Here is an 11,747-nt window from a genome sequence, read left to right on the forward strand (position 1 = left end):
AAAAGGCGATCGGGCCCACAAGAGCAAGCCTTGCCACTCTCAAGACATCCGCGCTTTCCTTTCCATTGCCGGTCTTACCAACGCTCCACGTCAGATTTTGCAACACTCCGCTCCTGTCATACTAATCTCATCCAATGCCAACGCTCCGCTCCATCCAGGACAATCCGCGCTTTCCATGCCAATGCCTTACCAGTGGACCATGCCAGAGCCTTGCCAGCACCTCCGTTTCCTCTTTCCGCGCTTCCCTTGCCGACGCCATGCTTTGCCAAGCGGCCCACGCCCATTCCAAGCCCATTGGTGCTGACAAATCCCTTTCATGCCAAGTCTATGCTAGCAGCTTCGCCTCGCGTTCCAAAGCCTGGCCCCAAAGACACCCGACCATATCGGGATTTGTGCAAAGCTACCAGATGCAAGGATTTCGGATTCTACTTACATCTCGAAAAAGGTCAGACAAATCTCCTCGGCCCTCTTTCATGACTTACTGTCTCAGTTCTATCCTCGTTTGTTACCATCTTATGCTTAACTCTCAACAAGGCCCCTATTCCAATCTAAGAAGGGGACTTAATGTTAATGGTGGTTTTAGGACAAGGGGTAAAACCGTAAAACCCCGCACTTAACATGATGTCACTAATGCCGCTAGCGCATTTAGTAAATAATTTAACGCGCTCACGCAAGAATTACCGAGTACCTTTTTAACGCTAAATTAGGGTTTCGATACACCAAACCCTAAATCCCGCACCATCGTGCCAGCAGCATGCCAAACATGCCAGCCGCACCACCGTGCCAGCTTCATGCAAATCATGTCAGCCGCACTACCATGCCAGCAGCATGCCAAACATGCCAGCTGCACCACCGTGCCAGCAGCATGCCAATCATGCCAGCCGCACTACCATGCCAGCAGCATGCCAAACATGCTAGCCGCACCACCGCGCCAGCAGCATGCCAACATGTCACATGTGCCAAGCACAAACATGGCGCTTCCCTTGCGCCAAAACGCGGAAAGCCCAGCGCCAAGCCTTGGCCGGTTCCGCCACACGTGCCAAGCGCACATACCAGCGCTTCCCTTGCGCCAAGCCTTGGCCTGCCCCGCCACATGTGCCAAGCGCACATACAAAGCGCTTCCCTTGCGCCAAGCCTTGGCCGGCCCCGCCACATGTGCCAAGCGCAAATACAAAGCGCTTCCATTGCGCCAAGCCTTGGCCGGCTCCGCCACATGTGCCAAGCGCACATACAAGCGCTTCGCTTGCGCCAAAGCCTTGGCCGGCTTGCCACATATGCCAAAATTCCCGCCACACGCGCCATTGGAACATGCCAAGCAATGCTTGCAACCTGGCATGCCAAGCCGTGCAAACCAAGGCCAAAGCCCCCACACGCGCCATTGGCACATGCCAAGCAACGCTTGCAACCTGGCATGCCAAGCCGTGCAACCCAAGGCCAAAGCCCCCACACGCGCCATTGGCACATGCCAAGCAACGCTTGCAACCTGGCATGCCAAGCCGTGCAACCCAAGGCCAAATCCGCTACACGCGTCATTGGCACATGCCAAACAACGCTTGCAACCTGGCATGTCAAGCCGTGCAAACCAAGGCCAAAGCCGCCACACACGCCATTGGCACATGCCAAGCAACGCTTGGAACCTGGCATACCAAGTCGTGCAACCCAAGGCCAAAGCCGCCACACGCGCCATTGGCACATGCCAAGCAACGCTTTCAACCTGGCATGCCAAGCGTGCAAACCAAGGACAAAGCCGCCACACGCGCCATTGGAACATGCCAAGCAACGCTTGCAACCCGGCATGCTAAGCCGTGCAACCCAAAGCCAAAGCCGCCACACGCGCCATTAGCACATGCCAAACAACGATTGCAACCCGGCATGCCAAGCCGTGCAAAGCAAGGCCAAAGACGCCACACGCGCCATTGGCACATGCCAAGAAACGCTTGCAACCTGGCATGCCAAGCGGTGCAAACCAAGGCCAAAGCCACCACTCGCGCCATTAGCCCATGCCAAGCAACGCTTGCAACCTGGCATGCCAAGCCGTACAAACCAAGGCCAAAGCCGCCACACGCGCCATTTGCACATGCCAAGCCACGCTTGCAACCTGGTATGCCAAGCCGGGAAAACCAAGGCCATAGCCTCCACACGCGCCATTGGCACATGCCATGCAAACATTGCAACCTGGCATGCCAAGCCGTGCAACCTAGGGCCAAGGCATGCCACACATGTCATTCACACATGTCGTGCAACACTTGCACTTTGGCATTGTCACTTACACCCGACGTGCAACCTAGGGCCAAGGCATGCCACACATGCCATTGGCACATGCCGTGCAACACTTGCACTTTGGCATTGCCACTTACACCCGGCTTGCAACCTAGGGCCAAGGCATGCCACACATGCCATTGGCACATGCCGTGCAACCCTTGCACTTTGGTATCCGTGCCTACATCAAAGGCCACGATTCCTCTTAAGATGCAAAATCTCGACCGTCGAAGGTCTCCACTGAGCTGGCAAGTCTCTCAAGCTCGACTTATCAAACACCAGCGACATGCTACATGTTTTTCACGAAAACACTCGAGACATCAAAAACGTATGTCACAAACTGGGGGATGCTCATTAGGGTTTTGGCTTGGCGGTCTACAGCATGCGGCATACACAAATGCGTGTTTCAAGATAGTGTCATAAGAATAAAACGGTTAGTAAATGCAGGAAGTAATGGTGAAACGCTCTCTCATTATGGAACATTAATTCCATCAATACCAGGCGTTACCACCTCTTCCCATTTAACTCATCCGTTTCTTTTCTTACGAGGCCAGAGTACGTTTCACTTGGACTTGTATAAATAGGTCTTACCTATTTCCACCGGAAAACAAGTTTTTGGTCAGGGAAAAATACAACACTCAGAAAGGCAACTTTGCAAGCTTTCTCAAAGCTTTTACCTTCTGATACAAGTCAAGTACTACTCTTCCAGAACTGTTCTGGTCTCAACACTCTCTTCGCTTCCCTCCCTAAACCAGCCCTTCTCCTCATCTTTGCGACCGAAGCAAATTCGGAACGTCCATTTCTTGGCTTAGGCCAGATTTGTATAGATTGATCTCTCGAATCTAAAGTACTCCCATGCAATACGTTTGTTTTGGGTTTAGATTTGTTTCTCATTCATCCACCGAAATTACCAAAATCAGCAGAAACGATTTTCAACCATAAACAGCTCCCTACTGCTCTCTTGTCTTTACTTGATTCCATACCATTCACGGTAAGCACCGTTGCATTATTCCCCATCTTCTTTCTTCCTACGACGTTGGATTCATCAATCCTAAACATTCTCAGATCTAATTGTAGATGTTGAGTATCATCCATCTCACCATGTATTCTATCTCCCTGACCAGCGGTTCTTGAACATTCACATTCAATCTCCTTACTTCATTTATGCACTAGTTGAGATTGATGAATCCCGGATAATTTATCTTGTAATAAGCTCTGGTTTCTTTGTTATACCTTGCGAGAGATCTATCGTTCATTCTTGATACTATATCAGTCGCGCTTATAGTTAAGTCTTCCTCCATATATTTTGGATGACCTCCATACCTGAAATTTAGGACATTGTTTCATCTGATGCCCAAAGTATCCACAATAGAAGCATAATCTTGATAGTTTTTCATACCTGAAATTTATCTTTATCTTGTTCTTTGTTCTGAGGATGACCTCCATATATTTTGGTAATGGCTTTGTTATGTTTAACCTGATTCTGATCTTAGCAAACCTACCCGATTTCTTTGCCAATAGTTCATCAATTGGTTCTGGATCTCCAAAGGTCTTTGCAAGCTCAGAAACTTTTGTAGCAGTCATCATACTAAACGGTAGCCCGTATATATGGATTCAAAATACAACATATTTAAACTCTTAATCTTCTAACATAGCACCATCAATACCCTTCTCCAGTAACATCAAATATTCCTTTACGGACCAGGGAATCCCCTGTATAACAGCAGCAAGATCACATAACAGAGAAAATATAGCATTGTAATGACCCTTGCCAAGATCTGTGATGGTTATCGTTCCCGGTGGTCTCCAAGCCTTTGACAGAATTTCACTAATTAAGAATACTGATGTTATATTCCCTGCCTGAGATGAACTTAAAAGCGATATCCTTATCGTGTTCAATTCCAACTTCATTCACATCCTCTGTTTCTTCATAGACATAAGTTTGAGGTTCTTCTAATATCCTCCTTTCTTCTCAATTTGTTTCTACATCTTCTCCATTTATTCCTGTAACTTCCTCCATCTTCAGACAAACGAAAAACCGAACAAAAACCTTTTCAACACAATCCAGCTGAAAAAACAATCCTTCAGAAGATGGAAATAAAAAACTCACAGAACTGTGATATAAATTAACACCCATGAAGGAGAGAAAATATCATCAACATGATGAACAAATCGAAACTTTGACTAAAGTCAAAATACCGACGACCAAATTTGACCAGGAGACAGAATCCGGTTCGGAGTAGTCGTGGCTTTGTGTCGGTTTTTAAGTAGGCTGATAATTGTTTAGCGGGGGAATTTATGTTCTATCCCAATTTCTTATATTTGTGTGTCAAAAACAGGTCATTAAAATTTCATATACTAAGAGCCCATAATTAGTTACAATACCTTTCGGTTACTTTTTTTTTTAATTTTTTGTAAGGTGAAATGAGATAAAAACAGCCTAACTAGGGGATTTAGAAACCCTTACATACGTAATAGTAGATCCATCTAGTGGTGGGTTAACAACTTCTACCCAAACATTAGATTTATCTACTTTTAGAGCATACAAAATACAGGATGGAGGTTTGTTTTTCCAATTGATAATGTTTGGAAAAGACTTTGCCTCTTTGGCTAGAATATCAGCTACATTGTTTGCTGATCTAGAAATATAAGAAAAACCCAAAAAATTCTGACAAAGATAGAACTCTCTCTTGACGGCATCCATAATTGATTGATTTTCCAAGAAATTTGGGAAGGTTCACCATTTAAGTTATCAAAAAGATTTTTGCAATCTCCTTCAACTTTGAAGTTTCTCAGTCCCTCTTATGTTGCCCATTGTGCTGCCTGGAGCATCCCTTGTGCTTCTTCTTCATCTACAGTGGAGGCTGTGAAGGATCCTGCTATGCCCTGCTCAAAGTTTCATGCACCATTTCTGAATATTAAGGAGAAACCTGCTAGTTCATGCATAGAAATCCATGCTGCATCCAAGTTAAGTGTTTTTTGTGATTTACTGGAGGCTTTCCAACTAGGCTTGTTAATGGTGTTGAGATGCTTATCTCTATTTATCTAATGGTCTTTGTACCAAAATTGTATGTGTCTTTGAATTTCTAAAGCTAACTGGGAGTAAGATTGTAATTGGTTCTCAAAGGATTTGTTACATCTCTCCTTCCAAATGTACCAAATTTTAGTCGAAATTATTTCAATTGGGATGATTGGGTCTGGATTTTCTAACCATTCTTTACAGATGTCTAGAAAGGTTCTTTTTCTATCAAGATTTAATTCTATTGCATAAGGTGCAGCTTCTCAGATTGATTTAGCAAAGGGACAATGAAATAAAAGGTGTTCTATAGATTCATGTTCCATACATCCAAAAGTGCAATTAGGGTTGACATCTTCCATGAATCTAGCTAGTTTTAAATTAGTGGAAACCGCATTTTGTAGACATTTCCATATGAAGATTTTATTCTTTTGGATGTATTAATATGCCAAAGGTTTTTCCAAAAGGAGTCTAGTTATCCTAAATTGTAGTTATTCATGGTTCTTTCATTGAGCTTATGATACATGGACTTGACTGTAAATTTCCCAGACTTTGTGAGTAACCATCTTAGTCTATCCGATTTATTCAGCGCAATTCTAATTTGCAAGATTACCCTAGCAATGTGACTGGGAAAAAGTTCCTTTATTAAAGTATATTCCACTTCTTAGTGTGAGGGTCAATAATTTCCTTCACAAGTGTTAAATTGGAACTAAAAGTAGTTCTATAAGTACTTATATTTTCCTCTAGATTAGGGATCTAGTTGTCTTACCAAATATTGACATCATTTACATCCCCTACCTCCCATATACTGTTTGCTCAACTAATTTAATACCTATACTAATACATTTCCAGATCCAAGAACTGGAAGATGTTGTTTTAGCTTTAAAGACAAAAGATTTTCTTAAAGTATCTGGGTTTAAGCTGTGTTGCCCAGAGAGCTTTGGGTTCAGTCAATAATCTCCAAGATAATTTGGCTATTAATGCTAAGTTAAATTTGTGTGTATTTCTGAATCCTAATCCACCTTTTGTAATAGCCTTGCAAAGACAGGAGTAGGATTTAGGGTAGTATCCCCTATGATTAGTTTCTTTCCCCCACCAGAAGTCTCTTTGTAGTGCATCTATTTTGTTAGTAATTTTCTTATGGAGTATAAAGCAATCATTTGGTAACTGGCCATACTTGCTAGAGTTGCTTTATTTAACACCATTTTGCTAGACTGAGCTAAGATTTTACTTATCCATCCTTGGATTTTATGCTCCATTTTTTCTATAACCCCTTCAAAGAGTTTTATTTTTTCTTTATTAATGAATAAGGGGGTTCCTAGATAAGAGTCTTTAAGGTCTATTTTCTTTATTTTTAGGATTTTACTAATCATTCTTTGGTGTTTTGGTTGGACCTTTTTACTAAAGAAAATTCCAGATTTTTCAAAATTGATTAATTGTCCTGATGCCTGACTAAAGATACTAATTTGGTTAAGAATATTATGACATTCTTTTAGATCATCTCTAATAAAAAGCAGGAAGTCATCAACAAAGAATAGATGGGAAATTGGACTGCTCTCCGGAGTAACCTTTATGCCGTGTATAATCTATTTTTCTTTACCTTGAAGGAGAATTCTATAGAAGATTTCCATGCATAAGATGAATAGGTAATGGGATAGAGGATCCCCTTGTCTGAAGCCCCTAGATGGTTTGAAATAAATTCTGGGACAACCATTGAGAAGCACAACTATGGATGTAGTTGATATACATTGATAAATAAGATTGCAGAAATTTGTGTCAAAACCAAAGGCCTTCAAAGCATCTAAAAGAAAATTCTAATCTACTCTATCAAAATCTTTAGACATGTCTATCTTAATACCTAAGCCGGCTTGTTTCACTTTTTTTCTTCTTGAAAGTATGTATTAACTCCTGTGTAACTATAATGTTGTCAGATATTTGTCTTTTGGATAAAAGGTTGCTTGGAAAGGTGATATGATGTTATCTAAGATGGGTTTCATTCTATTTGCTAGAATCTTTGCTATAATCTTATAAGTGGTATTACATAATCCAATTGACCTGAAGTTACTAGGATCCTTTGGATGTATACTTTTTGGGATGAGGAGAAGTCAGGATGAAGAATGCCAGTTTGAAAAAAAATGTTGAATAGCAGCGACTACTTGATCTCCCACTGTTTCCCAGTTAAGTTTAAAGAAACTAACTGGAAATCCATCAGGTCCCGGGGATTTATTTGGTTTTAGTTGTTTAACTTCTGTCCAAATTTCATCAGTCGAAGGGATAGAGTTTCAATCTATGTTATTTTCAATGGTGATTTCAGGTTGAATTGATTGAAAAATATTAGAATTCAGAGGAGGAGGATCTAGAGGAGCAGAGAAAAGATTTGAAAAGAAATGTGAGATATTTTCCTGAATTTTTGGTCTCTTAAAAGTTATTTCCTTATTTTCCATTCATACCTTCACCAAAATTAGGAGAATTATCCGGATATAAAGTCAAAATATATCCCTAAATTGACGTAATTCCTAAATTAACGTCTAATTGCCAAATTGAGTAACTAATTCCTAAATTAACGTCTGTTGACTTAAATTGTGTTAGTTAATGTGATGTGCAGTTTATATTCTTCACATGAACTAGTATATTAATTCATGTGATGTTTCCTTTCTTCACATGAACTAGAATGTTAGTTCATGTGCAGTTTCTGTTTTGCACCAAAAGTTGTGTAACCTATCTCTAAGTATGAGGTCATTTGTTGACTTTATATCTAAAAATAAGACGCATTTTTTTTTTCATTTTCATTTAAACTATCTGACGCATAAGTTGTGTAACCTATCTGACGCATTATTTTTTGTTTTCATTTAAACTTTTCCTTTATTTTTACTATTATTGATCAAATGAAGAAAGACAAACATTCAGATCAATAATTTAGGTCTTTATTAGGATTTTGTAATTGGAAATGACATCACGTATACCCTTAATTGGGCATGTGTTGGTCTAAGAATGCATTTTGATTGTGCTATGTGTTTAACAGTTACTGATTGTTTGACATTAAGCGTGTATAAACAAGCGATATCTCCTTTTCTTTTGAAATTCATACATACGTAGAATCATTTTCTAATGTTTAGGGTCGAAATACTTGATTTTGTTGTATAAATACATGAATATATATATAAATAATATATAAATTAAATATGTATATACATGCCCGCGTCCTAGTTTTATGAAAATTTTGTAGTGTCCGCGTCAGCGTCGTGTCGTGTCCGCGTCTACGTGTCCGTCTCTGTGCAACCCACCCACAACCACAAGCATGAAGCACCTTACATAAATATACAGGTGAAAACTCTACTATTTCTCTAGCCTCTACTCTCTATATTAATGGGTCCCCCTGCTTTTCCCCGCCCCACATTTTGATTGAACTTTTGACACCCAAATACTTTCGCTTACGATTTCGATGTCGAGCTGCAGGTAACTGTCAGTCCAAGGTATAGAGGGAAGATCCCTAGACACTCAGATACACACTATTATACATGACCTGTTTACCAAAAAAAGCGTCATGAATCGAGTATTGTCAAGTCTTATGATTTGGGTTCTTCCAAATATGCTTTGGTAGATTTTTTGCTTAGTCGTGTTACAGTTGGATATTTTTTTAAGGGGTGGGATCCGTTGACATGATTGTATTGATATAATCTTCACATTTAGCGCCATTTTTTCATATTTAGCGCCATTTTTTCCACTGAGCCCAACCGTCAATGAATTTGAAGTTAATTTTTTGGTGACATGTTTCTCGTATGAAACTCTATGTTTCTCATATGAAACTCTACATTCCTACCAAAAATGAGAGTATTCCAAAAGAGAATACAAAACTTCCTCATCCACAAAATTTAATTTCAACCGCTAATCTTCAACTTCCTCATCCACAAAATTTAATTTCAACCGCTAATCTTCAACGGATCCTACCCCTTTTTAAATAAGACCAATCTTGAAGCAAATGCAATCTGAACAAAAGCCAACCTTAAGATCGTAATTATTAAAGATAAGAACACACCCTAATTATTAAAGATAAGAACACGCCCATATATGATCAAATCTATAGACGGATCATAAGAATCCCTGTGAGAGGATCAGGGAAACAAGTAGTGAAAGTATTTTTTTTTAATAAATAAACAGGGTGATAGCCCCGAAAGTTACATGACACAAACCAAATACAACATGACCGACTATAACGAATCTCAGGTAATAGGATCACCAGTAACAGAATTTCTAGAAACTAATAACAGTAGCACCCGCTTACGTACGCGACAGCTTGAACCGTTGGAGGCTTGGAGCATGATTCACAACCCTAGTAACATTTTTTTAAGGAATTTTTAAATTAATCTGAAAAACATCCTCTTCCATTGGAAGAAGAGCTGAAGGACCAAAAGTGATTAGAATCTTCAGTTGGTAAACAATGAACTCGCCGGGAAAGACGTCGGATCTCCTGCACCTGCCAGAGATTCACCAAAAGGGATATATTAAATCCACAAAAGGGTAATATGGCCCGAGTTACCTGAATCTGATAATTTAAATCCACAGTTCATCTGAGTGAAAACATGAGGTATATGGGAATCTGATGACCTGAGTTCCCAGAATCTGATCATTTACATCCCCGGTTCATCAGAATAAGAACATGAGGTCTATCTATGGGAATCTGATGACCCGAGTACCCATATTCTAATAATTTACATCCTGGGTTCACCAAAATATGAACATGAGGTCTATATACGGGAGTTTGATGACCCGAGTTCCCACAATCTGAAAATTTACATCCCCGGTTAATCAGAAAGAGAGCATGAGGTCTATCTATGGGAAATGGAACTCCCCGGTTAGTCATTACCGAGCAGGACCTATTCCACTCCTAACAAAAAACACAACAAATTTGTTAATTAGAACAAAGGATTCACTACTCAATAGATTCTTTCAGGTATATCTCCATACTTTATGAAAGAAAAACCAATCCACTTGCAGCTCTAGAGGCATGTGGATAGTGAACAAGGACTTACACACCATTAACACAATTTCATACCAGGACGATCTCGAAGCACCATCCTTCCTTTACCTACACCACCACGGAGCCAGTGACCTTGAAACCAACAAATCAAATCAGCTCAGATTAATGATTAAGTAACCACACTACAAGCACAAGGATTGAATCTTTGGTCTACTTCACTAACCTCTATTCATTTGGCATGCCAATGTAGTTTCAAAGCAAAATAAGTACCAAAGAGGTAATGCAGGTTCTGCTGCAATGAAGTCATATAGGTCCTGCAATCACAATTATTTGATTTGAAGTTTAGATTGTGACCACAAAAATCAAATCACGAACCAATAATAAGGACTGACCTCAAACTAACATATAAACAGACAACGAATTAAAGGTTGAGGGATTGACACCTAGGTCGTTCCCTTATTGGTTTATCAAACCAGAATCAATAAGGTCTGAAACTCCATCTCTTTCTGAAGAACCAAAGGCTCATTTTTCTCATTTTCGTTCTTTTCACAATCAATAACTTCATGAATATACCAGAGAAACCAGAAAAGCAAGATTAACTGAACACCAACCCCACAAATCTCAGATCTATGAGATTAAATTCAATTAGGAGAAACCAAAACAGCACCCAAACTTAAAAGAGCCCCGTAAATCTTAAACCTAAATGACTTCGTCTACTTATAAATACCATACAAAATTAAAAGCAAACAAAATTAAACCCTATCAAATTAATAGAAACATATTTGAAGATGTCCATAAATCAAACTCAAAACTAAAATTCATAAAAATATAGAGATGTTTTACCGAAAATTATATTTTCCTTCTCAAATATGGGTTTTAATTATGAGATGAGTTCAAGAGATCTCATAAATCAGACTTAGTTAAAACCCTATCTGAGAACAGAAAAAGGATAAATAAAATTGCTTAAGCTCAATCTTATAAGAGCCCATCTCATAAATCAGACTGAGTTCAAGGAATCTCATGAATTGGGTTAGATTTAAGATAATATTTCTTTTAATTTGGACAGATTGAGTTCGATTTCAAGAGATTTCGATGATTTCATAGAGAAGAAAATGGGAAGGAGAAGAAAAAGTTGTCAGGAAAAATTCAAAGTGAGAGGTGAGAAAGAGATTAGGTTTGAGTAATTTTCTCTCTCTTCTAAGCTTATGTATGAAAGCCTAATAATTTCCTCGACTAACTCATCAACGAGATAAAGGGACACAATAATTTGTTTGTGTTTTTTCCACGTGTACCTTAGCTCGGTTTTAGTGTGTTAGAGTTGTACGATCATTACATATGAACCAATTAGGGATGGCAATGGGACGGGGATTTTGAATCCCATCCCTTACCCCGTTCAAAAAACCAAAACTCATCCTCTACCCGTTCCTCATAAAAATGGGGCCGGGACGGATATGAGAAATCCCCGTAGGGAATAAGTTTTCCATGGATTATCAT

At 39.9% G+C, this 11,747-nt stretch overlaps 1 long non-coding RNA gene across 1 annotated transcript; it reads right to left on the reverse strand.

The window, feature by feature from the left end:
* Positions 1-9,400: 9,400 nt before the first annotated feature.
* On the reverse strand, positions 9,401-11,434 carry LOC113314429. Its single transcript, XR_003342403.1, has 3 exons — positions 11,097-11,434; positions 10,477-10,567; positions 9,401-10,385 (listed from the first exon to the last, which is right to left on the reverse strand). It is a non-coding gene; the product is annotated as an uncharacterized LOC113314429 (long non-coding RNA).
* Positions 11,435-11,747: the final 313 nt, after the last annotated feature.

Source organism: Papaver somniferum, chromosome 9, assembly GCF_003573695.1.
Source record: "Papaver somniferum cultivar HN1 chromosome 9, ASM357369v1, whole genome shotgun sequence".
Taxonomy (NCBI): Eukaryota; Viridiplantae; Streptophyta; class Magnoliopsida; order Ranunculales; family Papaveraceae; genus Papaver; species Papaver somniferum.